Source organism: Tripterygium wilfordii, unplaced genomic scaffold (assembly GCF_013401445.1).
Source record: "Tripterygium wilfordii isolate XIE 37 unplaced genomic scaffold, ASM1340144v1 ctg16, whole genome shotgun sequence".
Lineage (NCBI taxonomy): Eukaryota > Viridiplantae > Streptophyta > Magnoliopsida > Celastrales > Celastraceae > Tripterygium > Tripterygium wilfordii.
In genome coordinates this window covers 1-25,111 of record NW_024056168.1, presented here as the reverse complement: position 1 = coordinate 25,111, position 25,111 = coordinate 1, and the positions used below count along the sequence as shown (strand labels likewise).

The 25,111-nt window shown below is 44.6% G+C and overlaps 52 non-coding genes and 2 pseudogenes across 52 annotated transcripts; all 54 read right to left on the bottom strand.

The window, feature by feature from the left end:
* Positions 1-6,105: 6,105 nt before the first annotated feature.
* On the bottom strand, positions 6,106-6,227 carry LOC119994120. Its single transcript, XR_005466787.1, has one exon. It is a non-coding gene; the product is annotated as a 5S ribosomal RNA (ribosomal RNA).
* Positions 6,228-6,462: 235 nt separating this feature from the next.
* On the bottom strand, positions 6,463-6,581 carry LOC119994170. Its single transcript, XR_005466833.1, has one exon. It is a non-coding gene; the product is annotated as a 5S ribosomal RNA (ribosomal RNA).
* Positions 6,582-6,817: 236 nt separating this feature from the next.
* Positions 6,818-6,936, bottom strand: LOC119994161. The gene has a single exon (XR_005466824.1). It is a non-coding gene; the product is annotated as a 5S ribosomal RNA (ribosomal RNA).
* Positions 6,937-7,171: 235 nt separating this feature from the next.
* LOC119994158 lies at positions 7,172-7,290 on the bottom strand. The gene has a single exon (XR_005466821.1). It is a non-coding gene; the product is annotated as a 5S ribosomal RNA (ribosomal RNA).
* Positions 7,291-7,475: 185 nt separating this feature from the next.
* On the bottom strand, positions 7,476-7,594 carry LOC119994141. Its single transcript, XR_005466805.1, has one exon. It is a non-coding gene; the product is annotated as a 5S ribosomal RNA (ribosomal RNA).
* A 235-nt stretch (positions 7,595-7,829) lies between these two features.
* Positions 7,830-7,948, bottom strand: LOC119994157. Its single transcript, XR_005466820.1, has one exon. It is a non-coding gene; the product is annotated as a 5S ribosomal RNA (ribosomal RNA).
* A 185-nt stretch (positions 7,949-8,133) lies between these two features.
* LOC119994182 lies at positions 8,134-8,253 on the bottom strand. The gene has a single exon (XR_005466845.1). It is a non-coding gene; the product is annotated as a 5S ribosomal RNA (ribosomal RNA).
* Positions 8,254-8,488: 235 nt separating this feature from the next.
* On the bottom strand, positions 8,489-8,607 carry LOC119994154. The gene has a single exon (XR_005466817.1). It is a non-coding gene; the product is annotated as a 5S ribosomal RNA (ribosomal RNA).
* A 235-nt stretch (positions 8,608-8,842) lies between these two features.
* LOC119994136 lies at positions 8,843-8,959 on the bottom strand (annotated as a pseudogene).
* Positions 8,960-9,195: 236 nt separating this feature from the next.
* Positions 9,196-9,314, bottom strand: LOC119994098. Its single transcript, XR_005466765.1, has one exon. It is a non-coding gene; the product is annotated as a 5S ribosomal RNA (ribosomal RNA).
* A 234-nt stretch (positions 9,315-9,548) lies between these two features.
* Positions 9,549-9,667, bottom strand: LOC119994140. The gene has a single exon (XR_005466804.1). It is a non-coding gene; the product is annotated as a 5S ribosomal RNA (ribosomal RNA).
* A 235-nt stretch (positions 9,668-9,902) lies between these two features.
* LOC119994115 lies at positions 9,903-10,021 on the bottom strand. The gene has a single exon (XR_005466782.1). It is a non-coding gene; the product is annotated as a 5S ribosomal RNA (ribosomal RNA).
* Positions 10,022-10,255: 234 nt separating this feature from the next.
* Positions 10,256-10,374, bottom strand: LOC119994166. The gene has a single exon (XR_005466829.1). It is a non-coding gene; the product is annotated as a 5S ribosomal RNA (ribosomal RNA).
* A 236-nt stretch (positions 10,375-10,610) lies between these two features.
* On the bottom strand, positions 10,611-10,730 carry LOC119994124. The gene has a single exon (XR_005466790.1). It is a non-coding gene; the product is annotated as a 5S ribosomal RNA (ribosomal RNA).
* Positions 10,731-10,965: 235 nt separating this feature from the next.
* On the bottom strand, positions 10,966-11,084 carry LOC119994144. Its single transcript, XR_005466808.1, has one exon. It is a non-coding gene; the product is annotated as a 5S ribosomal RNA (ribosomal RNA).
* A 235-nt stretch (positions 11,085-11,319) lies between these two features.
* LOC119994103 lies at positions 11,320-11,438 on the bottom strand. The gene has a single exon (XR_005466770.1). It is a non-coding gene; the product is annotated as a 5S ribosomal RNA (ribosomal RNA).
* A 235-nt stretch (positions 11,439-11,673) lies between these two features.
* LOC119994155 lies at positions 11,674-11,792 on the bottom strand. The gene has a single exon (XR_005466818.1). It is a non-coding gene; the product is annotated as a 5S ribosomal RNA (ribosomal RNA).
* Positions 11,793-12,028: 236 nt separating this feature from the next.
* Positions 12,029-12,147, bottom strand: LOC119994159. The gene has a single exon (XR_005466822.1). It is a non-coding gene; the product is annotated as a 5S ribosomal RNA (ribosomal RNA).
* A 235-nt stretch (positions 12,148-12,382) lies between these two features.
* Positions 12,383-12,501, bottom strand: LOC119994165. The gene has a single exon (XR_005466828.1). It is a non-coding gene; the product is annotated as a 5S ribosomal RNA (ribosomal RNA).
* A 236-nt stretch (positions 12,502-12,737) lies between these two features.
* Positions 12,738-12,856, bottom strand: LOC119994100. Its single transcript, XR_005466767.1, has one exon. It is a non-coding gene; the product is annotated as a 5S ribosomal RNA (ribosomal RNA).
* A 235-nt stretch (positions 12,857-13,091) lies between these two features.
* LOC119994164 lies at positions 13,092-13,210 on the bottom strand. The gene has a single exon (XR_005466827.1). It is a non-coding gene; the product is annotated as a 5S ribosomal RNA (ribosomal RNA).
* Positions 13,211-13,446: 236 nt separating this feature from the next.
* LOC119994099 lies at positions 13,447-13,565 on the bottom strand. Its single transcript, XR_005466766.1, has one exon. It is a non-coding gene; the product is annotated as a 5S ribosomal RNA (ribosomal RNA).
* A 234-nt stretch (positions 13,566-13,799) lies between these two features.
* Positions 13,800-13,918, bottom strand: LOC119994153. Its single transcript, XR_005466816.1, has one exon. It is a non-coding gene; the product is annotated as a 5S ribosomal RNA (ribosomal RNA).
* Positions 13,919-14,154: 236 nt separating this feature from the next.
* Positions 14,155-14,273, bottom strand: LOC119994150. Its single transcript, XR_005466813.1, has one exon. It is a non-coding gene; the product is annotated as a 5S ribosomal RNA (ribosomal RNA).
* A 234-nt stretch (positions 14,274-14,507) lies between these two features.
* On the bottom strand, positions 14,508-14,627 carry LOC119994105. The gene has a single exon (XR_005466772.1). It is a non-coding gene; the product is annotated as a 5S ribosomal RNA (ribosomal RNA).
* A 236-nt stretch (positions 14,628-14,863) lies between these two features.
* LOC119994128 lies at positions 14,864-14,984 on the bottom strand. Its single transcript, XR_005466795.1, has one exon. It is a non-coding gene; the product is annotated as a 5S ribosomal RNA (ribosomal RNA).
* A 237-nt stretch (positions 14,985-15,221) lies between these two features.
* Positions 15,222-15,340, bottom strand: LOC119994152. Its single transcript, XR_005466815.1, has one exon. It is a non-coding gene; the product is annotated as a 5S ribosomal RNA (ribosomal RNA).
* Positions 15,341-15,575: 235 nt separating this feature from the next.
* LOC119994093 lies at positions 15,576-15,694 on the bottom strand. The gene has a single exon (XR_005466760.1). It is a non-coding gene; the product is annotated as a 5S ribosomal RNA (ribosomal RNA).
* Positions 15,695-15,929: 235 nt separating this feature from the next.
* On the bottom strand, positions 15,930-16,048 carry LOC119994169. The gene has a single exon (XR_005466832.1). It is a non-coding gene; the product is annotated as a 5S ribosomal RNA (ribosomal RNA).
* A 237-nt stretch (positions 16,049-16,285) lies between these two features.
* Positions 16,286-16,405, bottom strand: LOC119994127. The gene has a single exon (XR_005466794.1). It is a non-coding gene; the product is annotated as a 5S ribosomal RNA (ribosomal RNA).
* Positions 16,406-16,643: 238 nt separating this feature from the next.
* LOC119994113 lies at positions 16,644-16,761 on the bottom strand. Its single transcript, XR_005466780.1, has one exon. It is a non-coding gene; the product is annotated as a 5S ribosomal RNA (ribosomal RNA).
* Positions 16,762-16,996: 235 nt separating this feature from the next.
* On the bottom strand, positions 16,997-17,115 carry LOC119994102. Its single transcript, XR_005466769.1, has one exon. It is a non-coding gene; the product is annotated as a 5S ribosomal RNA (ribosomal RNA).
* A 234-nt stretch (positions 17,116-17,349) lies between these two features.
* Positions 17,350-17,468, bottom strand: LOC119994151. The gene has a single exon (XR_005466814.1). It is a non-coding gene; the product is annotated as a 5S ribosomal RNA (ribosomal RNA).
* A 235-nt stretch (positions 17,469-17,703) lies between these two features.
* LOC119994149 lies at positions 17,704-17,822 on the bottom strand. The gene has a single exon (XR_005466812.1). It is a non-coding gene; the product is annotated as a 5S ribosomal RNA (ribosomal RNA).
* Positions 17,823-18,058: 236 nt separating this feature from the next.
* Positions 18,059-18,177, bottom strand: LOC119994163. Its single transcript, XR_005466826.1, has one exon. It is a non-coding gene; the product is annotated as a 5S ribosomal RNA (ribosomal RNA).
* A 236-nt stretch (positions 18,178-18,413) lies between these two features.
* Positions 18,414-18,531, bottom strand: LOC119994123. Its single transcript, XR_005466789.1, has one exon. It is a non-coding gene; the product is annotated as a 5S ribosomal RNA (ribosomal RNA).
* A 236-nt stretch (positions 18,532-18,767) lies between these two features.
* LOC119994174 lies at positions 18,768-18,887 on the bottom strand. Its single transcript, XR_005466837.1, has one exon. It is a non-coding gene; the product is annotated as a 5S ribosomal RNA (ribosomal RNA).
* A 235-nt stretch (positions 18,888-19,122) lies between these two features.
* Positions 19,123-19,241, bottom strand: LOC119994145. Its single transcript, XR_005466809.1, has one exon. It is a non-coding gene; the product is annotated as a 5S ribosomal RNA (ribosomal RNA).
* Positions 19,242-19,477: 236 nt separating this feature from the next.
* Positions 19,478-19,597, bottom strand: LOC119994111. The gene has a single exon (XR_005466778.1). It is a non-coding gene; the product is annotated as a 5S ribosomal RNA (ribosomal RNA).
* Positions 19,598-19,835: 238 nt separating this feature from the next.
* Positions 19,836-19,954, bottom strand: LOC119994139. Its single transcript, XR_005466803.1, has one exon. It is a non-coding gene; the product is annotated as a 5S ribosomal RNA (ribosomal RNA).
* A 234-nt stretch (positions 19,955-20,188) lies between these two features.
* Positions 20,189-20,308, bottom strand: LOC119994173. The gene has a single exon (XR_005466836.1). It is a non-coding gene; the product is annotated as a 5S ribosomal RNA (ribosomal RNA).
* A 234-nt stretch (positions 20,309-20,542) lies between these two features.
* LOC119994168 lies at positions 20,543-20,661 on the bottom strand. Its single transcript, XR_005466831.1, has one exon. It is a non-coding gene; the product is annotated as a 5S ribosomal RNA (ribosomal RNA).
* Positions 20,662-20,903: 242 nt separating this feature from the next.
* Positions 20,904-21,023, bottom strand: LOC119994126. The gene has a single exon (XR_005466792.1). It is a non-coding gene; the product is annotated as a 5S ribosomal RNA (ribosomal RNA).
* Positions 21,024-21,259: 236 nt separating this feature from the next.
* On the bottom strand, positions 21,260-21,380 carry LOC119994137 (annotated as a pseudogene).
* Positions 21,381-21,606: 226 nt separating this feature from the next.
* LOC119994138 lies at positions 21,607-21,725 on the bottom strand. The gene has a single exon (XR_005466802.1). It is a non-coding gene; the product is annotated as a 5S ribosomal RNA (ribosomal RNA).
* Positions 21,726-21,959: 234 nt separating this feature from the next.
* On the bottom strand, positions 21,960-22,078 carry LOC119994160. The gene has a single exon (XR_005466823.1). It is a non-coding gene; the product is annotated as a 5S ribosomal RNA (ribosomal RNA).
* A 236-nt stretch (positions 22,079-22,314) lies between these two features.
* On the bottom strand, positions 22,315-22,435 carry LOC119994122. The gene has a single exon (XR_005466788.1). It is a non-coding gene; the product is annotated as a 5S ribosomal RNA (ribosomal RNA).
* A 239-nt stretch (positions 22,436-22,674) lies between these two features.
* LOC119994090 lies at positions 22,675-22,793 on the bottom strand. The gene has a single exon (XR_005466757.1). It is a non-coding gene; the product is annotated as a 5S ribosomal RNA (ribosomal RNA).
* Positions 22,794-23,028: 235 nt separating this feature from the next.
* On the bottom strand, positions 23,029-23,147 carry LOC119994130. The gene has a single exon (XR_005466797.1). It is a non-coding gene; the product is annotated as a 5S ribosomal RNA (ribosomal RNA).
* A 235-nt stretch (positions 23,148-23,382) lies between these two features.
* On the bottom strand, positions 23,383-23,501 carry LOC119994118. The gene has a single exon (XR_005466785.1). It is a non-coding gene; the product is annotated as a 5S ribosomal RNA (ribosomal RNA).
* A 235-nt stretch (positions 23,502-23,736) lies between these two features.
* LOC119994107 lies at positions 23,737-23,855 on the bottom strand. The gene has a single exon (XR_005466774.1). It is a non-coding gene; the product is annotated as a 5S ribosomal RNA (ribosomal RNA).
* Positions 23,856-24,090: 235 nt separating this feature from the next.
* LOC119994096 lies at positions 24,091-24,209 on the bottom strand. The gene has a single exon (XR_005466763.1). It is a non-coding gene; the product is annotated as a 5S ribosomal RNA (ribosomal RNA).
* Positions 24,210-24,444: 235 nt separating this feature from the next.
* LOC119994178 lies at positions 24,445-24,563 on the bottom strand. The gene has a single exon (XR_005466841.1). It is a non-coding gene; the product is annotated as a 5S ribosomal RNA (ribosomal RNA).
* Positions 24,564-24,798: 235 nt separating this feature from the next.
* On the bottom strand, positions 24,799-24,917 carry LOC119994167. The gene has a single exon (XR_005466830.1). It is a non-coding gene; the product is annotated as a 5S ribosomal RNA (ribosomal RNA).
* Between the last annotated feature and the right edge of the window lie 194 nt (positions 24,918-25,111).

The window sequence follows — 25,111 nt, the reverse complement described above, 5'->3', positions numbered from 1 at the left end:
GCAATTGGAACGGTATTGGGGCAAAGAGTCAACAAGCTACCACATGTCATTTATTATGCAAGTCGTACTCTCAATGATGCCCAACTCAATTACTCAACAACAGAAAAAGAATTGTTGGCGGTAGTTTTTGCATTGGAGAAATTCCGATCGTACTTGATTGGATCCAAGGTGATTGTTTATAGTGATCATGCGGCTCTCAAATATTTGCTGTCTAAGAAAGATTCAAAGCCGAGGTTGATTCGCTGGGTGTTATTACTCCAAGAATTTGATTTCGAGATAAGAGATAAAAAAGGAACAGAAAATGTTGTAGCAGATCATCTTTCTCGTATTGTCCAAGCAAATGATGGTGAGAAGACGGAGCTTCCATTGAATGAAACTTTTTCGGATGAACAGCTTTTCTCCGTACAAATTAAGATACCTTGGTATGCTGATATTGCCAATTACCTTGCAAAAGGTGTTATTCCCAAAAACTGGACTCACCAACAACGGAAGAAATTTTTCTCCACAGCCAAGCATTATTTCTGGGATGAGCCTTACTTATACAAGCATTGTGCTGATCAAATCATTCGGAGGTGTGTGCCACAGGAAGAACAACGAAGTATTTTACAATTCTGTCATACATTCGCCTGTGGTGGTCATTTTGGTACCCAGAGAACTTCTACAAAGATTTTACAATCAGGGTTCTATTGGCCAACTTTTCACAAGGATGCCCACATTTTCTGTTCCACCTGTGGAAATTGTCAGAAACTTGGCAACATTTCTCGCAGGAATGAAATGCCACTCAACAATATTTTGGTGGTTGAAATCTTTGATGTTTGGGGAATAGATTTCATGGGGCCATTTCCCAAGTCTCATGGGAATGAATATATACTAGTGGCAGTAGACTACGTGTCCAAGTGGGTTGAAGCTGTTGCAAGCCCAACCAACAAAAGTGAGGTGGTAATCCGGTTACTTCAAGGTGTAATATTTCCAAGATATGGCACTCCACGTGCTATAATCAGTGATGAAGGGAAGCATTTTCTGAACAGTAGTGTGTCTACACTTCTTGCCAAGTACAATATCACGCATAAGATTGCCACTGCTTATCATCCTCAAACTAGTGGACAAGCAGAGATTTCTAACCGAGAAATTAAACGAATTTTGGAGAAGACTGTGAATATCAAAAGAACTGATTGGAGTATAAAATTGAATGATGCTCTTTGGGCATATCGCACTGCATATAAAACTCTAATTGGCATGTCTCCGTATCGTTTGATTTTCGGCAAGGCTTGTCATCTTCCTATAGAGCTCGAGCATAAGGCATTCTGGGCAATAAAAAGGTTGAATTTTGATTACGATGCAGCTGGTGAGAAGAGGAAACTGCAGCTCAATGAACTTGCCGAGCTACGTGACGAGGCATACGAAAATGCGAGGATTTATAAGGAAAAGACAAAAAGATATCATGATCAGCGCATCACAATGAAAGAATTTTTTCCTGGTCAAAAGGTACTTTTGTTTAACTCTCGTCTAAAACTTTTTCCAGGGAAGTTACGTTCAAGATGGTATGGCCCATTTGAAGTTGTTCGAGCATATCCCCATGGAGCTGTTGACATTAAAAACTTGGAGACGGGAAATGAATTCAAGGTTAACAGTCATCGCCTCAAACCTTATTTGGAAGTTAATTATGACACAACAGTGTCCAGCATTACTCTCCAAGACCCAGGTAATTGAGTGTTGGGAACACTTCGTCTTGCCCAGACGATAAATACAGCGCTTATGGGAGGCAACCCATATTTCTGTCTTATTTTTGTTTTTATTTTTTTTATTTTTTATTTTTTTTAATATTATTATTATTTATTTGAAAAACAAAAGTATTTTGGTCTTCATCGAGCGTTGAACTGAACAGCGGAGCGTGATGGTAAATAGACTGGTGATGTGACAGGCACCCCAAATTTCTTCCATACTTGTAGTACGTTTTTCTTTATTATTCTCGATTCATCGAAATCTCAAATCAATTTTTTTGGAGTGAGTTTTTTTTCTCTCTCTAGCAAAGATCAGAAAATATGCCGAGACGCCCACGCACCATCTTATCAAAATCCCAGTCCAGGTTTGCATTATTCAATGAAGCTGAAATCATTCCTGAGTGTAGAATTGATGAAAAGATACAGCGAGACGTCATCAACAGATGGGCGATGCACTACCTGAGGGAGCATTCCTTGTTGTTTCTCGTAGATCCAGATCCAGAAGATAATTTACTAGTGTATCCTCAAATCATTCATTCTTTCTATCACACTCTCATCGAGCTACCACGAAGTGAGCGGACTGGGAATCAACCTGTTTACCAGGTTGTTATAGCTGGTGTGACTGTTCAATTCACAACAACAGATCTGTGTTGCTGCTTAGGGTATCCACCAAAATATGATAAGACCACTGGATTTCGACAACCGGTCTTTGCATCAAAGCAGGAAATGATTGATGATATGTGTAGCGGAAAGAGGAATAAACACACCAATGCTACACGCCGAGCCTACTTGCCACCAAAGATGTGGTTGTTGGATGATGCTATCCGGAAAAATCTGTGTCCTATTGGCCATGAGCAAGAACGACGGGGAAAATTCTTGTCAGCTTTATACTCTATGTATAAAGGGTATTGGTTTGACATTGGGAAGATCTATCTGGCCATAATTTTCACAGCCAAATCTTTCGTCGAGAAGAAGCCAACAAAGGCAGGAAAGTTATTTTTCCCACGGCTTATCACAAGGTTGCTTTCGTACAAAAGCATTCGACCTCCTTTGCCTCAGGCATCTTCGGGATATCAGGTCACCATGCTAAAAAAAAAGACATGGCGTCAAAGCATTAACCGTTTGCAAACATCTTCTTCTAGAAAGAAGCAGCCCCAGGAAGAACCCTTAACATCACCATCTGACGAGTCCTCCTCAGCAGTTGCAGTGTCTCAACAACCAGATCGCGTGAGTGTAGCGATAGCCCCGCTCGAGATGGGGCTACAAACATTAGAGGCTGGACAACAGAGGCTGGAGCACATGTTGATCGTGCTCATGGATATCATACGGCATTGAAAACATAGCAATCCAATGATCCAAATTTTTTGCATCAGGTTGTATTTCTCTGAACCACAGTTTATCATATTTAATTTTCATTTTAGTTTTTTTTGGTTTTCTTTTCCCATTGAGGACAATGCGAAATTTTAAGTGGGGGAGGAAATGATTGTTAGATTAAAAAAAAAAAATGTAGCTAGAGGAGGCAAGTGCTGTGCTACCTTAGGTGCAAGCTTGAAACACTTGTAGTTGATCTCTTGGAGGGATGCCAACTCAACCAGCTAAGTAATTACTAGTTTGTCCAGGAAACAACCACCGATAAGGTATTTGGGAGTCCTAAGCATGGACTGGACGAAATGTCCATAATTGTAAAGCCCCAAAGTGGAGATACAAAGGACTGTTGACCTTGGCTTGGGTTCCATTGAGCCGACCAGAAACTCCTAGAGAATGACAACCTATTGTAAGGCCTTGTTAGCCTTTTACCCTTTGCTACGGGGTACATCTCTTTAGTTAGGTTGATAGTAACCTAGCATCCAGTCTCAAGGATCCTGGTGTTGAGACAAATTCCGTTTGTTTGCGGTGCTTTGGGAATATTGAGTCTTTGAACCGTTTGTTGTTAAATGTTTATTCCGTTTAGTTATTTGAAATATATATATATATTGTTTGTGATTTGGAAGTTATGATTTTACCGTATTTCTGAATTGGTCTAAAATCTCTGAAGTATGGATAATAATTTGAGTTGAAAACCCATAATCACTTGTGGATTATTCTGACTTTAGTTTTGTCTCACCTATTCTATTTAATAATTGGATCAATTGCACAGAATTACGTATTTGTGGGGTATGATATTTGAGATTAATTATGAATATTGTGATTTTCTAGAGTTGATTTGGAATTCTTTGAATATTTATATCTTGGGATATATATATATAAAAAAAAAGTAATTATAAATAACAGGCGTGTCTATGAGTTTCTCTGCTGAGTAACCGGGCCTCTTGCCTCAGTAAGCAAGGAGTGTTCGCGTAAAAAGGTAGAAAAATCAAGACATCAACCTATGTGACAAGTGAAGTTTTGTAGCCTTTTTGACTCGAGTTATTAAACCTGTCGGGGTGTCTTTACACCTAATGCCCTGAGCCAACTGGATTGGGAGTAATTGGTTGAACGCTTGTTACAAGGGTCAATTAGAAAGCTTAATAAAACTGAGCATTGCACAAATCACATAAAAAATATATATATAAAAAAAAATCCCTTGATATTAACTGTTCATTGAGTCTGATGATTCTTGTGATATTGCAGTGTTTGTGTTAAGCTTAAATTAAAGCCACATATTTATGTTAAATTCGCTACGCACTACACCTCACGCTAAGAAAGAATGGGTGGTATGAAATTTAGTCAGAATGATTTGTTCTAGTGATAGTGGTTGATGGATTCTTGAATATATTCATATTATCGACATACTTGGATTATTTATAGTTTTTGCATGAATTTTCCGAACGCTTGAATTACTAGGGACTAGCAATAAGCTGGTTGGGGGTTGTGATAAATATATAAAAGTCTATATATAAACAGTGTTATAGGTAGATATATACATATATAAGTTTATATATATAGTTGTATATATATGTGTGTGTGTGTGGTACGAAAGTCAAAGTAGTAGTTATATGTATAGATATATGTGTGTATATATATATGCAAAAGTCCAACGTAATAGTTATATGTATACATATATATGTATATGTATATAAGTGTCTGACATTAATAAATGATTTTTGTGTTGATATTTCATGTATGCAGCCCAACTTTCCTCTAAAGTCTTCAAAATACGGCGTTCGTGAAGCTTATCAGTAACTTTTCACTTCTATAAAAGGATCAGACACTGAGACAAAAGGAGAGGAGTCTCTCTGGAGAAAGCAAAGAGCAAGAGAAGAAAAAATATCAGAGAGTGAGCTAGAATCATAGAGAGTGTTCTGGAGTTTCATTTTCTCTTTTACAGCAATTCCATCACATATTCTTTCTAGAATTTTGTGAGATAAATTGCTGGTTGTGTAACCTAGTATGAGGAACTAATCCTCTTACTAGGGTGATGATGGATCCACTCTATTGTATCTAAATAAATTTGGTTTGATTAATTATTAGTTTATTTATGCTATGTCAAGTGTTAATTAGCTATTCTTTATTGATAATTAAATCTTGATGTTTAGCTACCATCTAGGTTTGATTACCATGATGCAAATTGAGGCATATGCCCATGTCCAATTTGAGACCAGCTTCTTGCAATTAACACCGGAGTTACCTAGACATAGATGCCATATGCTAGGATCTTTGTGATCGCTACATAAGTTACCATAAATCCTAATGCATTCTTGATTGTCCTAACCAATCCATATGCCCATGGTTGGTTGCAATTAAGAATAGACGTGGTAAGTCAGATGCCCATGACTATTACATAAATTAGGGGACTTGGTCATTGACATGCATGAATGAAATGATAATTGTCGGCTAAATAATTTAAATACAATAGAGTTGGTGAAATCGGATCCTTAGTGTTTGTCTAGTTGTGTTAATCTTTATTCATTTTGTTTCTACTGATAATTACGAAGAGTTGGAATTGCATATATTTAATATTCAGTCCTTGTGGGTACGACACTCGTATTTGTCACTTCTATACTACAATTGATTCGTGCACTTGCGAGTATAATTTGGGTTTGAAATCGCTATACTTTTAGTAGGTCTTAAATTTCATATCAGTCACCCATCCTAGTACTCTCGCCCAAGCACGTTTAACTCCGGAGTTCTGATGGGATCCGGTGCATTGGTGCTGGTATGATCGCACCCGAAATTGTTTCTCAACGTTTATGTATATACACTCTTCCTTCCGCACAAGCTTGCACACGCGCTGCGTTCGTTTCCGCTATCCCTTTTTTCTCGAATTGTATTTATTTCGCGTGTCTTTTCGAGAACTATGCGCTTGCAAACTACACAATGTCCACCCACAAAAAAAAATACGCAAGTTGGAGGAGGAGAAGAATATCAGAGAACGAAGTGACGATCGAGGAAAAAAAAGGTGGGAGGGGTGCAACACGAGGACTTCCCAGGAGGTCACCCATCCTAGTACTACTACTCTCGCCCAAGCAGGTTTAACTTCGGAGTTCTGATGGGATCCGGTGCATTGGTGCTGGTATGATCGCACCCGAAATTGTTTCTCAACGTTTATGTATATAAACTCTTCCTTCCGCACAAGCTTGCACGCGCGCTGCGTTCGTTTCCGCTATCCCTTTTTTCTCGAATTGTATTTATTTCGCGTGTCTTTTCGAGAACTATGCGCTTGCAAACTACACAATGTCCGCCCACAAAAAAAAATACGCAAGTTGGAGGAGGAGAAGAATATGAGAGAACGAAGTGACGATCGAGGAAAAAAAAGGTGGGAGGGGTGCAACACGAGGACTTCCCAGGAAGTCACCCATCCTAGTACTACTCTCGCCCAAGCACGTTTAACTTCGGAGTTCTGATGGGATCCGGTGCATTGGTGCTGGTATGATCGCACCCGAAATTGTTTCTCAACGTTTATGTATATAAACTCTTCCTTCCGCACAAGCTTGCACGCGCGCTGCGTTCGTTTCCTCTATCCCTTTTTTCTCGAATTGTATTTATTTCGCGTGTCTTTTCGAGAACTATGCGCTTGCAAACTACACAATGTCCGCCCACAAAAAAAAAAAACGCAAGTTGGAGGAGGAGAAGAATATGAGAGAACGAAGTGACGATCGAGGAAAAAAAAGGTGGGAGGGGTGCAACACGAGGACTTCCCAGGAGGTCACCCATCCTAGTACTAGTCTCGCCCAAGCACGTTTAACTTCGGAGTTCTGATGGGATCCGGTGCATTGGTGCTGGTATGATCGCACCCGAAATTGTTTCTCAACGTTTATGTATATAAACTCTTCCTTCCGCACAAGCTTGCACGTGCGCTGCGTTCGTTTCCTCTATCCCTTTTTTCTCGAATTGTATTTATTTCGCGTGTCTTTTCGAGAACTATGCGCTTGCAAACTACACAATGTCCGCCCACAAAAAAAAATACGCAAGTTGGAGGAGGAGAAGAATATGAGAGAACGAAGTGACGATCGAGGAAAAAAAAGGTGGGAGGGGTGCAACACGAGGACTTCCCAGGAGGTCACCCATCCTAGTACTACTCTCGCCCAAGCACGTTTAACTTCAGAGTTCTGATGGGATCCGGTGCATTAGTGCTGGTATGATCGCACCCGAAATTGTTTCTCAACGTTTATGTATATAAACTCTTCCTTCCGCACAAGCTTGCACGCGCGCTGCGTTCGTTTCCGCTATCCCTTTTTTCTCGAATTGTATTTATTTCGCGTGTCTGTTCGAGAACTATGCGCTGGCAAAGAATATGAGAGAACGAAGTGACGATCGAGGAAAAAAAAGGTGGGAGGGGTGCAACACGAGGACTTCCCAGGAGGTCACCCATCCTAGTACTACTCTCGCCCAAGCACGTTTAACTTCGGAGTTCTGATGGGATCCGGTGCATTAGTGCTGGTATGATCGCACCCGAAATTGTTTCTCAACGTTTATGTATATAAACTCTTCCTTCCGCACAAGCTTGCACGTGCGCTGCGTTCGTTTCCTCTATCCCTTTTTTCTCGAATTGTATTTATTTCGCGTGTCTTTTCGAGAACTATGCGCTTGCAAACTACACAATGTCCGCCCACAAAAAAAAATACGCAAGTTGGAGGAGGAGAAGAATATGAGAGAACGAAGTGACGATCGAGGAAAAAAAAGGTGGGAGGGGTGCAACACGAGGACTTCCCAGGAGGTCACCCATCCTAGTACTACTCTCGCCCAAGCACGTTTAACTTCAGAGTTCTGATGGGATCCGGTGCATTAGTGCTGGTATGATCGCACCCGAAATTGTTTCTCAACGTTTATGTATATAAACTCTTCCTTCCGCACAAGCTTGCACGCGCGCTGCGTTCGTTTCCGCTATCCCTTTTTTCTCGAATTGTATTTATTTCGCGTGTCTGTTCGAGAACTATGCGCTGGCAAAGAATATGAGAGAACGAAGTGACGATCGAGGAAAAAAAAGGTGGGAGGGGTGCAACACGAGGACTTCCCAGGAGGTCACCCATCCTAGTACTACTCTCGCCCAAGCACAGTTTAACTTCGGAGTTCTGATGGGATCCGGTGCATTAGTGCTGGTATGATCGCACCCGAAATTGTTTCTCAACGTTTATGTATATAAACTCTTCCTTCTGCACAAGCTTGCACGTGCGCTGCGTTCGTTTCCGCTATCCCTTTTTTCTCGAATTGTATTTATTTCGCGTGTCTTTTCGAGAACTATGCGCTTGCAAACTACACAATGTCCACCCACAAAAAAAAATACGCAAGTTGGAGGAGGAGAAGAATATGAGAGAACGAAGTGACGATCGAGGAAAAAAAAGGTGGGAGGGGTGCAACACGAGGACTTCCCAGGAGGTCACCCATCCTAGTACTACTCTCGCCCAAGCACGTTTAACTTCGGAGTTCTGATGGGATCCGGTGCATTGGTGCTGGTATGATCGCACCCGAAATTGTTTCTCAACGTTTATGTATATAAACTCTTCCTTCCGCACAAGCTTGCACGCGCGCTGCGTTCGTTTCCGCTATCCCTTTTTTCTCGAATTGTATTTATTTCGTGTGTCTTTTCGAGAACTATGCGCTTGCAAACTACACAATGTCCGCCCACAAAAAAAAATACGCAAGTTGGAGGAGGAGAAGAATATGAGAGAAAGAAGTGACGATCGAGGAAAAAAAAGGTGGGAGGGGTGCAACACGAGGACTTCCCAGGAAGTCACCCATCCTAGTACTACTCCCGCCCAAGCACGTTTAACTTCGGAGTTTTATGGGACCGGTGCATTGGTGCTGGTATGATCGTACCCGAAAATGTTTCTCAACGTTTATGTATATAAACTCTTCCTTCCGCACAAGCTTGCACGCGCACTGCGTTCGTTTCCGCTATCCCTTTTTTCTCGAATTGTATTTATTTCGCGTGTCTTTTCGAGAACTATGCGCTTGCAAACTACACAATGTCCGCCCACAAAAAAAAAATACGCAAGTTGGAGGAGGAGAAGAATATGAGAGAACGAAGTGACGATCGAGGAAAAAAAAGGTGGGAGGGGTGCAACACGAGGACTTCCCAGGAGGTCACCCATCCTAGTACTACTCTCGCCCAAGCACGTTTAACTTCGGAGTTCTGATGGGATCCGGTGCATTGGTGCTGGTATGATCGAACCCGAAATTGTTTCTCAACGTTTATGTATATAAACTCTTCCTTCCGCACAAGCTTGCACGCGCGCTGCGTTCGTTTCCGCTATCCCTTTTTTCTCGAATTGTATTTATTTCGCGTGTCTTTTTGAGAACTATGCGCTTGCAAACTACACAATGTCCGCCCACAAAAAAAAATACGCAAGTTGGAGGAGGAGAAGAATATGAGAGAACGAAGTGACGATCGAGGAAAAAAAGGTGGGAGGGGTGCAACACGAGGACTTCCCAGGAGGTCACCCATCCTAGTACTACTCTCGCCCAAGCACGTTTAACTTCGGAGTTCTGATGGGATCCGGTGCATTAGTGCTGGTATGATCGCACCCGAAATTGTTTCTCAACGTTTATGTATATAAACTCTTCCTTCCGCACAAGCTTGCACGCGCGCTGCGTTCGTTTCCGCTATCCCTTTTTTCTCGAATTGTATTTATTTCGCGTGTCTTTTCGAGAACTATGCGCTTGCAAACTACACAATGTCCGCCCACAAAAAAAAATACGCAAGTATGAGGAGGAAAAGAATATGAGAGAACGAAGTGACGATCGAGGAAAAAAAAGGTGGGAGGGGTGCAACACGAGGACTTCCCAGGCGGTCACCCATCCTAGTACTACTCTCACCCAACCACGTTTAACTTCGGAGTTCTGATGGGATCCGGTGCATTAGTGCTGGTATGAACGCACCCGAAATTATTTCTCAACGTTTATGTATATAAACTCTCCCTTCCGCACAAGCTTGCACGCGCGCTGCGTTCGTTTCCGCTATCCCTTTTTTCTCAAATTGTATTTATTTCGCGTGTCTTTTCGAGAACTATGCGCTTGCAAACTACACAATGTCCGCCCACAAAAAAAATACGCAAGTTGGAGGAGGAGAAGAATATGAGAGAACGAAGTGACGATCGAGGAAAAAAAAGGTGGGAGGGGTGCAACACGAGGACTTCGCAGGAGGTCACCCATCCTAGTACTACTCTCGCCCAAGCACGTTTAACTTCGGAGTTCTGATGGGATCCGGTGCATTGGTGCTGGTATGATCGCACCCGAAATTGTTTCTCAACGTTTATGTATATAAACTCTTCCTTCCGCACAAAATTGCGCGCGCGCTGCGTTCGTTTCAGCTATCCCATTTTTCTCGAATTGTATTTATTTCGCGTGTCTTTTTCGAGAACTATGCGCTTGCAAACTACACAATGTCCGCCCACAAAAAAAAATACGCAAGTTGGAGGAGGAGAAGAATATGAGAGAACGAAGTGACGATCGAGGAAAAAAAAGGTGGGAGGGGTGTAACACGAGGACTTCCCAGGCGGTCACCCATCCTAGTACTACTCTCGCCCAAGCCACGTTTAACTTCGGAGTTCTGATGGGATCCGGTGCATTAGTGCTGGTATGAACGCACCCGAAATTGTTTCTCAACGTTTATGTATATAAACTCTCCCTTCCGCACAAGCTTGCACGCGCGCTGCGTTCGTTTCAGCTATCCCTTTTTTCTCGAATTGTATTTATTTCGCGTGTCTTTTCGTGAACTATGCGCTTGCAAACTACACAATGTCCGCCCACAAAAAAAAATACGCAAGTTGGAGGAGGAGAAGAATATGAGAGAACGAAGTGACGATCGAGGAAAAAAAAGGTGGGAGGGGTGCAACACGAGGACTTCCCAGGAGGTCACCCATCCTAGTACTACCCTCGCCCAAGCACGTTTAACTTCGGAGTTCTGATGGGATCCGGTGCATTAGTGCTGGTATGATCGCACCCGAAATTGTTTCTCAACGTTTATGTATATAAACTCTTCCTTCCGCACAAGCTTGCCCGCGCGCTGCGTTCGTTTCCGCTATCCCTTTTTTCTCGAATTGTATTTATTTCGCGTGTCTTTTCGAGAACTATGCGCTTGCAAACTACACAATGTCCGCCCACAAAAAAAAATACGCAAGTTGGAGGAGGAGAAGAATATGAGAGAACGAAGTGACGATCGAGGAAAAAAAAGGTGGGAGGGGTGCAACACGAGGACTTCCCAGGCGGTCACCCATCCTAGTACTACTCTCGCCCAACCACGTTTAACTTCGGAGTTCTGATGGGATCCGGTGCATTAGTGCTGGTATGAACGCACCCGAAATTGTTTCTCAACGTTTATGTATATAAACTCTCCCTTCCGCACAAGCTTGCACGCGCGCTGCGTTCGTTTCCGCTATCCCTTTTTTCTCGAATTGTATTTATTTCGCGTGTCTTTTCGAGAACTATGCGCTTGCAAACTACACAATGTCCGCCCACAAAAAAAAATACGCAAGTTGGAGGAGGAGAAGAATATGAGAGAACGAAGTGACGAACGAGGAAAAAAAAGGTGGGAGGGGTGCAACACGAGGACTTCGCAGGAGGTCACCCATCCTAGTACTACTCTCGCCCAAGCACGTTTAACTTCGGAGTTCTGATGGGATCCGGTGCATTAGTGCTGGTATGATCGCACCCGAAATTGTTTCTCAACGTTTATGTATATAAACTCTTCCTTCCGCACAAGCTTGCGCGCGCGCTGCGTTCGTTTTAGCTATCCCATTTTTCTCGAATTGTATTTGTTTCGCGTGTCATTTTCGAGAACTATGCGCTTGCAAACTACACAATGTCTGCCCACAAGAAAAAATATGCAAGTTGGAGGAGGAGAAGAATATGAGAGAACGAAGTGACGATCGAGGAAAAAAAAGGTGGGAGGGGTGCAACACGAGGACTTCCCAGGAGGTCACCCATCCTAGTACTACCCTCGCCCAAGCACGTTTAACTTCGGAGTTCTGATGGGATCCGGTGCATTAGTTCTGGTATGATCGCACCCGAAATTGTTTCTCAACGTTTATGTATATAAACTCTTCCTTCCGCACAAGCTTGCACGCGCGCTGCGTTCGTTTCCGCTATCCCTTTTTTCTCGAATTGTATTTATTTCGCGTGTCTTTTCGAGAACTATGCGCTTGCAAACTACACAATGTCCACCCACAAAGAAAAATACGCAAGTTGGAGGAGGAGAAGAATATGAGAGAACGAAGTGACGATCGAGGAAAAAAAAGGTGGGAGGGGTGCAACACGAGGACTTCGCAGGAGGTCACCCATCCTAGTACTACTCTCGCCCAAGCACGTTTAACTTCGGAGTTCTGATGGGATCCGGTGCATTGGTGCTGGTATGATCGCACCCGAAATTGTTTCTTAACGTTTATGTATATAAACTCTTCCTTCCGCACAAGCTTGCGCGCGCGCTGCGTTCGTTTCCGCTATCCCATTTTTCTCGAATTGTATTTATTTCGCGTGTCTTTTTCGAGAACTATGCGCTTGCAAACTACACAATGTCTGCCCACAAGAAAAAATACGCAAGTTGGAGGAGGAGAAGAATATGAGAGAACGAAGTGACGATCGAGGAAAAAAAAGGTGGGAGGGGTGCAACACGAGGACTTCCCAGGAGGTCACCCATCCTAGTACTACCCTCGCCCAAGCACGTTTAACTTCGGAGTTCTGATGGGATTCGGTGCATTAGTTCTGGTATGATCGCACCCGAAATTGTTTCTCAACGTTTATGTATATAAACTCTTCCTTCCGCACAAGCTTGCACGCGCGCTGCGTTCGTTTCCGCTATCCCTTTTTTCTCGAATTGTATTTATTTCGCGTGTCTTTTCGAGAACTATGCGCTTGCAAACTACACAATGTCCGCCCACAAAAAAAAATACGCAAGTTGGAGGAGGAGAAGAATATGAGAGAACGAAGTGACGATCGAGGAAAAAAAAGGTGGGAGGGGTGCAACACGAGGACTTCGCAGGAGGTCACCCATCCTAGTACTACTCTCGCCCAAGCACGTTTAACTTCGGAGTTCTGATGGGATCCGGTGCATTGGTGCTGGTATGATCGCACCCGAAATTGTTTCTCAACGTTTATGTATATAAACTCTTCCTTCCGCACAAGCTTGCACGCGCGCTGCGTTCGTTTCCGCTATCCCTTTTTTCTCGAATTGTATTTATTTCGCGTGTCTTTTTCGAGAACTATGCGCTTGCAAACTACACAATGTCTGCCCACAAGAAAAAATACGCAAGTTGGAGGAGGAGAAGAATATGAGAGAACGAAGTGACGATCGAGGAAAAAAAAGGTGGGAGGGGTGCAACACGAGGACTTCCCAGGAGGTCACCCATCCTAGTACTACCCTCGCCCAAGCACGTTTAACTTCGGAGTTCTGATGGGATTCGGTGCATTAGTTCTGGTATGATCGCACCCGAAATTGTTTCTCAACGTTTATGTATATAAACTCTTCCTTCCGCACAAGCTTGCACGCGCGCTGCGTTCGTTTCCGCTATCCCTTTTTTCTCGAATTGTATTTATTTCGCGTGTCTTTTCGAGAACTATGCGCTTGCAAACTACACAATGTCCACCCACAAAAAAAAATACGCAAGTTGGAGGAGGAGAAGAATATGAGAGAACGAAGTGACGATCGAGGAAAAAAAGGTGGGAGGGGTGCAACACGAGGACTTCCCAGGAGGTCACCCATCCTAGTACTACTCTCGCCCAAGCACGTTTAACTTCGGAGTTCTGATGGGATCCGGTGCATTGGTGCTGGTATGATCGCACCCGAAATTGTTTCTCAACGTTTATGTATATAAACTCTTCCTTCCGCACAAGCTTGCACGCGCGCTGCGTTCGTTTCCGCTATCCCTTTTTTCTCGAATTGTATTTATTTCGCGTGTCTTTTTCGAGAACTATGCGCTTGCAAACTACACAATGTCCGCCCACAAAAAAAAATACGCAAGTTGGAGGAGGAGAAGAATATGAGAGAACGAAGTGACGATCGAGGAAAAAAAAGGTGGGAGGGGTGCAACACGAGGACTTCCCAAGCGGTCACCCATCCTAGTACTACTCTCGCCCAAGCACGTTTAACTTCGGAGTTCTGATGGGATCCGGTGCATTAGTGCTGGTATGATCGCACCCGAAATTGTTTCTCAACGTTTATGTATATAAACTCTCCTTCCGCACAAGCTTGCACGCGCGCTGCGTTCGTTTCCGCTATCCCTTTTTTCTCGAATTGTATTTATTTCGCGTGTCTTTTCGAGAACTATGCGCTTGCAAACTACACAATGTCCACCCACAAAGAAAAATACGCAAGTTGGAGGAGGAGAAGAATATGAGAGAACGAAGTGACGATCGAGGAAAAAAAAGGTGGGAGGGGTGCAACACGAGGACTTCGCAGGAGGTCACCCATCCTAGTACTACTCTCGCCCAAGCACGTTTAACTTCGGAGTTCTGATGGGATCCGGTGCATTGGTGCTGGTATGATCAGCACCCGAAATTGTTTCTCAACGTTTATGTATATAAACTCTTCCTTCCGCACAAGCTTGCGCGCGCGCTGCGTTCGTTTCAGCTATCCCATTTTTCTCGAATTGTATTTATTTCGCGTGTCTTTTTCGAGAACTATGCGCTTGCAAACTACACAATGTCTGCCCACAAGAAAAAATACGCAAGTTGGAGGAGGAGAAGAATATGAGAGAACGAAGTGACGATCGAGGAAAAAAAAGGTGGGAGGGGTGCAACACGAGGACTTCCCAGGAGGTCACCCATCCTAGGTACTACTCTCGCCCAAGCACGTTTAACTTCGGAGTTCTGATGGGATTCCGGTGCATTAGTTCTGGTATGATCGCACCCGAAATTGTTTCTCAACGTTTATGTATATAAAGCTCTTCCTTCCGCACAAGCTTGCACGTGCGCTGCGTTCGTTTCCGCTATCCCTTTTTTCTCGAATTGTATTTATTTCGCGTGTCTTTTCGAGAACTATGCGCTTGCAAACTACACAATGTCCGACCCACAAAAAAAAATACGCAAGTTGGAGGAGGAGAAGAATATGAGAGAACGAAGTGACGATCGAGGAAAAAAAAGGTGGGAGGGGTGCAACACGAGGACTTCCCAGGAGGTCACCCATCCTAGTACTACTCTCGCCCAAGCACGTTTAACTTCGGAGTTCTGATGGGATCCGGTGCATTGGTGCTGGTATGATCGCACCCGAAATTGTTTCTCAACGTTTATGTATATAAACTCTTCCTTCCGCACAAGCTTGCACGCGCGCTGCGTTCGTTTCCGCTATCCCTTTTTTCTCGAATTGTATTTATTTCGCGTGTCTTTTTGAGAACTATGCGCTTGCAAACTACACAATGTCCGCCCACAAAAAAAAATACGCAAGTTGGAGGAGGAGAAGAATATGAGAGAACGAAGTGACGATCGAGGAAAAAAAAGGTGGGAGGGGTGCAACACGAGGACTTCCCAAGCGGTCACCCATCCTAGTACTACTCTCGCCCAACCACGTTTAACTTCGGAGTTCTGATGGGATCCGGTGCATTAGTGCTGGTATGATCGCACCCGAAATTGTTTCTCAACGTTTATGTATATAAACTCTCCCTTCCGCACAAGCTTGCACGCGCGCTGCGTTCGTTTCCGCTATCCCTTTTTTCTCGAATTGTATTTATTTCGCGTGTCTTTTCGAGAACTATGCGCTTGCAAACTACACAATGTCCACCCACAAAGAAAAATACGCAAGTTGGAGGAGGAGAAGAATATGAGAGAACGAAGTGACGATCGAGGAAAAAAAAGGTGGGAGGGGTGCAACACGAGGATTTCGCAGGAGGTCACCCATCCTAGTACTACTCTCGCCCAAGCACGTTTAACTTCGGAGTTCTGATGGGATCCGGTGCATTGGTGCTGGTATGATCGCACCCGAAATTGTTTCTCAACGTTTATGTATATAAACTCTTCCTTCCGCACAAGCTTGCGCGCGCGCTGCTTTCGTTTCAGCTATCCCATTTTTCTCGAATTGTATTTATTTCGCGTGTCTTTTTCGAGAACTATGCGCTTGCAAACTACACAATGTCTGCCCACAAGAAAAAAATACGCAAGTTGGAGGAGGAGAAGAATATGAGAGAACGAAGTGACGATCGAGGAAAAAAAAGGTGGGAGGGGTGCAACACGAGGACTTCCCAGGAGGTCACCCATCCTGGTACTACCTCTCGCCCAAGCACGTTTAACTTCGGAGTTCTGATGGGATTCGGTGCATTAGTTCTGGTATGATCGCACCCGAAATTGTTTCTCAACGTTTATGTATATAAACTCTTCCTTCCGCACAAGCTTGCACGCGCGCTGCGTTCGTTTTCCGCTATCCCTTTTTTCTCGAATTGTATTTATTTCGCGTGTCTTTTTGAGAACTATGCGCTTGCAAACTACACAATGTCCTGCCCACAAAAAAAAATACGTAAGTTGGAGGAGGAGAAGAATATGAGAGAACGAAGTGACGATCGAGGAAAAAAAAAGGTGGGAGGGGTGCAACACGAGGACTTCCCAGGAGGTCACCCATCCTGGTACTACTCTCGCCCAAGCACGTTTAACTTCGGAGTTCTGATGGGATCGGTGCATTAGTGCTGGTATGATCGCACCCGAAATTGTTTCTCAACGTTTATGTATATAAACTCTTCCTTCCGCACAAGCTTGCACGCGCGCTGCGTTCGTTTCCGCTATCCCTTTTTTCTCGAATTGTATTTATTTCGCGTGTCTTTTTGAGAACTATGCGCTTGCAAACTACACAATGTCTGCCCACAAGAAAAAATACGCAAGTTGGAGGAGGAGAAGAATATGAGAGAACGAAGTGACGATCGAGGAAAAAAAAGGTGGGAGGGGTGCAACACGAGGACTTCCCAGGAGGTCACCCATCCTGGTACTACCCTCGCCCAAGCACGTTTAACTTCGGAGTTCTGATGGGATTCGGTGCATTAGTTCTGGTATGATCGCACCCGAAATTGTTTCTCAACGTTTATGTATATAAGCTCTTCCTTCCGCACAAGCTTGCACGCGCGCTGCGTTCGTTTCCGCTATCCCTTTTTTCTCGAATTGTATTTATTTCGCGTGTCTTTTCGAGAACTATGCGCTTGCAAAATACACAATGTCCGCCCACAAAAAAAAATACGCAAGTTGGAGGAGGAGAAGAATATGAGAGAACGAAGTGACGATCGAGGAAAAAAAGGTGGGAGGGGTGCAACACGAGGACTTCCCAGGAGGTCACCCATCCTAGTACTACTCTCGCCCAAGCACGTTTAACTTCGGAGTTCTGATGGGATCCGGTGCATTGGTGCTGGTATGATCGCACCCGAAATTGTTTCTCAACGTTTATGTATATAAACTCTTCCTTCCGCACAAGCTTGCACGCGCGCTGCGTTCGTTTCCGCTATCCCTTTTTTCTCGAATTGTATTTATTTCGCGTGTCTTTTTGAGAACTATGCGCTTGCAAACTACACAATGTCCGCCCACAAAAAAAAATACGCAAGTTGGAGGAGGAGAAGAATATGAGAGAACGAAGTGACGATCGAGGAAAAAAAAGGTGGGAGGGGTGCAACACGAGGACTTCCCAAGCGGTCACCCATCCTAGTACTACTCTCGCCCAAGCACGTTTAACTTCGGAGTTCTGATGGGATCCGGTGCATTAGTGCTGGTATGATCGCACCCGAAATTGTTTTCTCAACGTTTATGTATATAAACTCTCCCTTCCGCACAAGCTTGCACGCGCGCTGCGTTCGTTTCCGCTATCCCTTTTTTCTCGAATTGTATTTATTTCGCGTGTCTTTTCGAGAACTATGCGTTTGCAAACTACACAATGTCCACCCACAAAGAAAAATACGCAAGTTGGAGGAGGAGAAGAATATGAGAGAACGAAGTGACGATCGAGGAAAAAAAAGGTGGGAGGGGTGCAACACGAGGACTTCGCAGGAGGTCACCCATCCTAGTACTACTCTCGCCCAAGCACGTTTAACTTCGGAGTTCTGATGGGATCCGGTGCATTGGTGCTGGTATGATCGCACCCGAAATTGTTTCTCAACGTTTATGTATATAAACTCTTCCTTCCGCACAAGCTTGCGCGCGCGCTGCGTTCGTTTCAGCTATCCCATTTTTCTCGAATTGTATTTATTTCGCGTGTCTTTCTCGAGAACTATGCGCTTGCAAACTACACAATGTCTGCCCACAAGAAAAAATACGCAAGTTGGAGGAGGAGAAGAATATGAGAGAACGAAGTGACGATCGAGGAAAAAAAAGGTGGGAGGGGTGCAACACGAGGACTTCCAGGAGGTCACCCATCCTAGTACTACCCTCGCCCAAGCACGTTTAACTTCGGAGTTCTGATGGGATTCGGTGCATTAGTTCTGGTATGATCGCACCCGAAATTGTTTCTCAACGTTTATGTATATAAGCTCTTCCTTCCGCACAAGCTTGCACGCGCGCTGCGTTCGTTTCCGCTATCCCTTTTTTCTCGAATTGTATTTATTTCGCGTGTCTTTTCGAGAACTATGCGCTTGCAAAATACACAATGTCCGCCCACAAAAAAAAAATACGCAAGTTGGAGGAGGAGAAGAATATGAGAGAACGAAGTGACGATCGAGGAAAAAAAAGGTGGGAGGGGTGCAACACGAGGACTTCCCAGGAGGTCACCCATCCTAGTACTACTCTCGCCCAAGCACGTTTAACTTCGGAGTTCTGATGGGATCCGGTGCATTAGGTGCTGGTATGATCGCACCCGAAATTGTTTCTCAACGTTTATGTATATAAACTCTTCCTTCCGCACAAGCTTGCACGCGCGCTGCGTTCGTTTCCGCTATCCCTTTTTTCTCGAATTGTATTTATTTCGCGTGTCTTTTCGAGAACTATGCGCTTGCAAACTACACAATGTCCACCCACAAAAAAAAATACGCAAGTTGGAGGAGGAGAAGAATATGAGAGAACGAAGTGACGATCGAGGAAAAAAAAGGTGGGAGGGGTGCAACACGAGGACTTCCCAAGAGGTCACCCATCCTAGTACTACTCTCGCCCAAGCACGTTTAACTTCGGAGTTCTGATGGGATCCGGTGCATTAGTGCTGGTATGATCGCACCCGAAATTGTTTCTCAACGTTTATGTATATAAACTCTCCCTTCCGCACAAGCTTGCACGCGCGCTGCGTTCGTTTCCGCTATCCCTTTTTTCTCGAATTGTATTTATTTCGCGTGTCTTTTCGAGAACTATGCGCTTGCAAACTACACAATGTCCACCCACAAAGAAAAAATACGCAAGTTGGAGGAGGAGAAGAATATGAGAGAACGAAGTGACGATCGAGGAAAAAAAAGGTGGGAGGGGTGCAACACGAGGACTTCGCAGGAGGTCACCCATCCTAGTACTACTCTCCGCCCAAGCACGTTTAACTTCGGAGTTCTGATGGGATCCGGTGCATTGGTGCTGGTATGATCGCACCCGAAATTGTTTCTCAACGTTTATGTATATAAACTCTTCCTTCCGCACAAGCTTGCGCCGCGCGCTGCGTTCGTTTCCGCTATCCCATTTTTCTCGAATTGTATTTATTTCGCGTGTCTTTTTCGAGAACTATGCGCTTGCAAACTACACAATGTCCTGCCCACAAAAAAAAATACGCAAGTTGGAGGAGGAGAAGAATATGAGAGAACGAAGTGACGATCGAGGAAAAAAAAGGTGGGAGGGGTGCAACACGAGGACTTCCCAGGAGGTCACCCATCCTAGTACTACTCTCGCCCAAGCACGTTTAACTTCGGAGTTCTGATGGGATCCGGTGCATTAGTGCTGGTATGATCGCACCCGAAATTGTTTCTCAACGTTTATGTATATAAGCTCTTCCTTCCGCACAAGCTTGCACGCGCGCTGCGTTCGTTTCCGCTATCCCTTTTTTCTCGAATTGTATTTATTTCGCGTGTCTTTTCGAGAACTATGCGCTTGCAAAATACACAATGTCCGCCCACAAAAAAAAATACGCAAGTTGGAGGAGGAGAAGAATATGAGAGAACGAAGTGACGATCGAGGAAAAAAAGGTGGGAGGGGTGCAACACGAGGACTTCCCAGGAGGTCACCCATCCTAGTACTACTCTCGCCCAAGCACGTTTAACTTCGGAGTTCTGATGGGATCCGGTGCATTAGGTGCTGGTATGATCGCACCCGAAATTGTTTCTCAACGTTTATGTATATAAACTCTTCCTTCCGCACAAGCTTGCACGCGCGCTGCGTTCGTTTCCGCTATCCCTTTTTTCTCGAATTGTATTTATTTCGCGTGTCTTTTCGAGAACTATGCGCTTGCAAAATACACAATGTCCGCCCACAAAGAAAAATACGCAAGTTGGAGGAGGAGAAGAATATGAGAGAACGAAGTGACGATCGAGGAAAAAAAAGGTGGGAGGGTGCAACACGAGGACTTCGCAGGAGGTCACCCATCCTAGTACTACTCTCGCCCAAGCACGTTTAACTTCGGAGTTCTGATGGGATCCGGTGCATTGGTGCTGGTATGATCGCACCCGAAATTGTTTCTCAACGTTATGTATATAAACTCTTCCTTCCGCACAAGCTTGCGCGCATGCGCGCTGCGTTCGTTTCAGCTATCCCATTTTTCTCGAATTGTATTTATTTCGCGTGTCTTTTTCGAGAACTATGCGCTTGCAAACTACCACAATGTCCTGCCCACAAGAAAAAATACGCAAGTTGGAGGAGGAGAAGAATATGAGAGAACGAAGTGACGATCGAGGGAAAAAAAAGGTGGGAGGGGTGCAACACGAGGTCTTCCCAGGAGGTCACCCATCCTGAGTACTACCCTCGCCCAAGCACGTTTAACTTCGGAGTTCTGATGGGATTCGGTGCATTAGTTCTGGTATGATCGCACCCGAAATTGTTTCTCAACGTTTATGTATATAAGCTCTTCCCTTCCGCACAAGCTTGCACGCGCGCTGCGTTCGTTTCCGCTATCCCTTTTTTCTCGAATTGTATTTATTTCGCGTGTCTCTTTCGAGAACTATGCGCTTGCAAAATACACAATGTCCGCCCACAAAAAAAAATACGCAAGTTGGAGGAGGAGAAGAATATGAGAGAACGAAGTGACGATCGAGGAAAAAAAGGTGGGAGGGGTGCAACACAAGAGACTTCCCAGGAGGCACCATCCTAGTACTACTCTCGCCCAAACCAAGCACGTTTAACTTCGGAGTTCTGATGGATCCGGTGCATTAGTGCTGTATGATCGCACCCGAAATTGTTCTCAACGTTTATGTATATAAACCTTCCTTCCGCACAAGCTTGCAGCGCGCTGGTCGTTCGCTATCCCTTTTTTCCTCGAATTGTATTATTTTCGCGTGTCTTTTCGAGAAATATGCGCTTGCAAACTACACAAGGCCCCCAACAAAAAAAATACGCAGTTGGAGGAGGAGAAGAATATGAGAGAACGAAGTGACGATCGAGGAAAAAAAAGGTGGGAGGGGTGCAACACGAGGACTTCCCAGGAGGTCACCCATCCTAGTACTACTCTCGCCCAAGCACGTTTAACTTCGGAGTTCTGATGGGATCCGGTGCATTAGTGCTGGTATGATCGCACCCGAAATTGTTTCTCAACGTTTATGTATATAAACTCTTCCCTTCCGCACAAGCTTGCACGCGCGCTGCGTTCGTTTCCGCTATCCCTTTTTCTCGAATTGTATTTATTTCGCGTGTCTTTTCGAGAACTATGCGCTTGCAAACTACACAATGTCCGCCCACAAAAAAAATACGCAAGTTGGAGGAGGAGAAGAATATGAGAGAACGAAGTGACGATCGAGGAAAAAAAGGTGGGAGGGGATGCAACACGAGGACTTCCCAGGAGGTCACCCATCCTAGTACTACTCTCGCCCAAGCACGTTTAACTTCGGAGTTCTGATGGGATCCGGTGCATTGGTGCTGGTATGATCGCACCCGAAATTGTTTCTCAACGTTTATGTATATAAACTCTTCCTTCCGCACAAGCTTGCACGCGCGCTGCGTTCGTTTCCGCTATCCCTTTTTTCTCGAATTGTATTTATTTCGCGTGTCTTTTCTGAGAACTATGCGCTTGCAAACTACACAATGTCCGCCCACAAAGAAAAAATACGCAAGTTGGAGGAGGAGAAGAATATGAGAGAACGAAGTGACGATCGAGGAAAAAAAAGGTGGGAGGGTGCAACACGAGGACTCTTCCCAGGACGTCACCCATCCTAGTACTACTCTCGCCCAAGCACGTTTAACTTCGGAGTTCTGATGGGATCCGGTGCATTGGTGCTGGTATGATCGCACCCGAAATTGTTTCTCAACGTTTATGTATATAAACTCTTCCTTCCGCACAAGCTTGCGCGCGCGCTGCGTTCGTTTCGCTATCCCATTTTTTCTCGAATTGTATTTATTTCGCGGTGTCTTTTTCGAGAACTATGCGCTTGCAAACTACACAATGTCTTGCCCACAAGAAAAAAATACGCAAGTTGGAGGAGGAGAAGAATATGAGAGAACGAAGTGACGATCGAGGAAAAAAAAGGTGGGAGGGGTGCAACACGAGGACTTCCCAGGAGGTCACCCATCCTAGTACTACCCTCGCCCAAGCACGTTTAACTTCGGAGTTCTGATGGGATCCGGTGCATTAGTGCTGGTATGATCGCACCCGAAATTGTTTCTCAACGTTTATGTATATAAACTCTTCCTTCCGCACAAGCTTGCACGCGCGCTGCGTTCGTTTCCGCTATCCCTTTTTTCTCGAATTGTATTTATTTCGCGTGTCTTTTCGAGAACTATGCGCTTGCAAACTACACAATGTCCACCCACAAAAAAAAATACGCAAGTTGGAGGAGGAGAAGAATATGAGAGAACGAAGTGACGATCGAGGAAAAAAAAGGTGGGAGGGGTGCAACACGAGGACTTCCCAGGAGGTCACCCATCCTAGTACTACTCTCGCCCAAGCACGTTTAACTTCGGAGTTCTGATGGGATCCGGTGCATTAGTGCTGGTATGATCGCACCCGAAATTGTTTCTCAACGTTTATGTATATAAACTCTTCCTTCCGCACAAGCTTGCACGCGCGCTGCGTTCGTTTCCGCTATCCCTTTTTTCTCGAATTGTATTTATTTCGCGTGTCTTTTCGAGAACTATGCGCTTGCAAACTACACAATGTCCCCACACAAAAAAAAATACGCAAGTTGGAGGAGGAGAAGAATATGAGAGAACGAAGTGACGATCGAGGAAAAAAAAGGTGGGAGGGGTGCAACACGAGGACTTCCCAGGAGGTCACCCATCCTAGTACTACTCTCGCCCAAGCACGTTTAACTTCGGAGTTCTGATGGGATCCGGTGCATTAGTGCTGGTATGATCGCACCCGAAATTGTTTCTCAACGTTTATGTATATAAACTCTTCCTTCCGCACAAGCTTGCACGCGCGCTGCGTTCGTTTCCGCTATCCCTTTTTTCTCGAATTGTATTTATTTCGCGTGTCTTTTCGAGAACTATGCGCTTGCAAACTACACAATGTCCACCCACAAAAAAAAATACGCAAGTTGGAGGAGGAGAAGAATATGAGAGAACGAAGTGACGATCGAGGAAAAAAAAGGTGGGAGGGGTGCAACACGAGGACTTCCCAGGAGGTCACCCATCCTAGTACTACTCTCGCCCAAGCACGTTTAACTTCGGAGTTCTGATGGGATCCGGTGCATTAGTGCTGGTATGATCGCACCCGAAATTGTTTCTCAACGTTTATGTATATAAACTCTTCCTTCCGCACAAGCTTGCACGCGCGCTGCGTTCGTTTCCGCTATCCCTTTTTTCTCGAATTGTATTTATTTCGCGTGTCTTTTCGAGAACTATGCGCTTGCAAACTACACAATGTCCACCCACAAAAAAAAATACGCAAGTTGGAGGAGGAGAAGAATATGAGAGAACGAAGTGACGATCGAGGAAAAAAAAGGTGGGAGGGGTGCAACACGAGGACTTCCCAGGAGGTCACCCATCCTAGTACTACTCTCGCCCAAGCACGTTTAACTTCGGAGTTCTGATGGGATCCGGTGCATTAGTGCTGGTATGATCGCACCCGAAATTGTTTCTCAACGTTTATGTATATAAACTCTTCCTTCCGCACAAGCTTGCACGCGCGCTGCGTTCGTTTCCGCTATCCCTTTTTTCTCGAATTGTATTTATTTCGCGTGTCTTTTCGAGAACTATGCGCTTGCAAACTACACAATGTCCACCCACAAAAAAAAATACGCAAGTTGGAGGAGGAGAAGAATATGAGAGAACGAAGTGACGATCGAGGAAAAAAAAGGTGGGAGGGGTGCAACACGAGGACTTCCCAGGAGGTCACCCATCCTAGTACTACTCTCGCCCAAGCACGTTTAACTTCGGAGTTCTGATGGGATCCGGTGCATTAGTGCTGGTATGATCGCACCCGAAATTGTTTCTCAACGTTTATGTATATAAACTCTTCCTTCCGCACAAGCTTGCACGCGCGCTGCGTTCGTTTCCGCTATCCCTTTTTTCTCGAATTGTATTTATTTCGCGTGTCTTTTCGAGAACTATGCGCTTGCAAACTACACAATGTCCACCCACAAAAAAAAATACGCAAGTTGGAGGAGGAGAAGAATATGAGAGAACGAAGTGACGATCGAGGAAAAAAAAGGTGGGAGGGGTGCAACACGAGGACTTCCCAGGAGGTCACCCATCCTAGTACTACTCTCGCCCAAGCACGTTTAACTTCGGAGTTCTGATGGGATCCGGTGCATTAGTGCTGGTATGATCGCACCCGAAATTGTTTCTCAACGTTTATGTATATAAACTCTTCCTTCCGCACAAGCTTGCGCGCGCTGCGTTCGTTTCCGCTATCCCTTTTTTCTCGAATTGTATTTATTTGTTTTTCGAGAACTATGCGCTTGCAAACTACACAATGTCCACCCACAAAAAAATTACGCAAGTTGGAGGAGAAGAATATGAGAGAACGA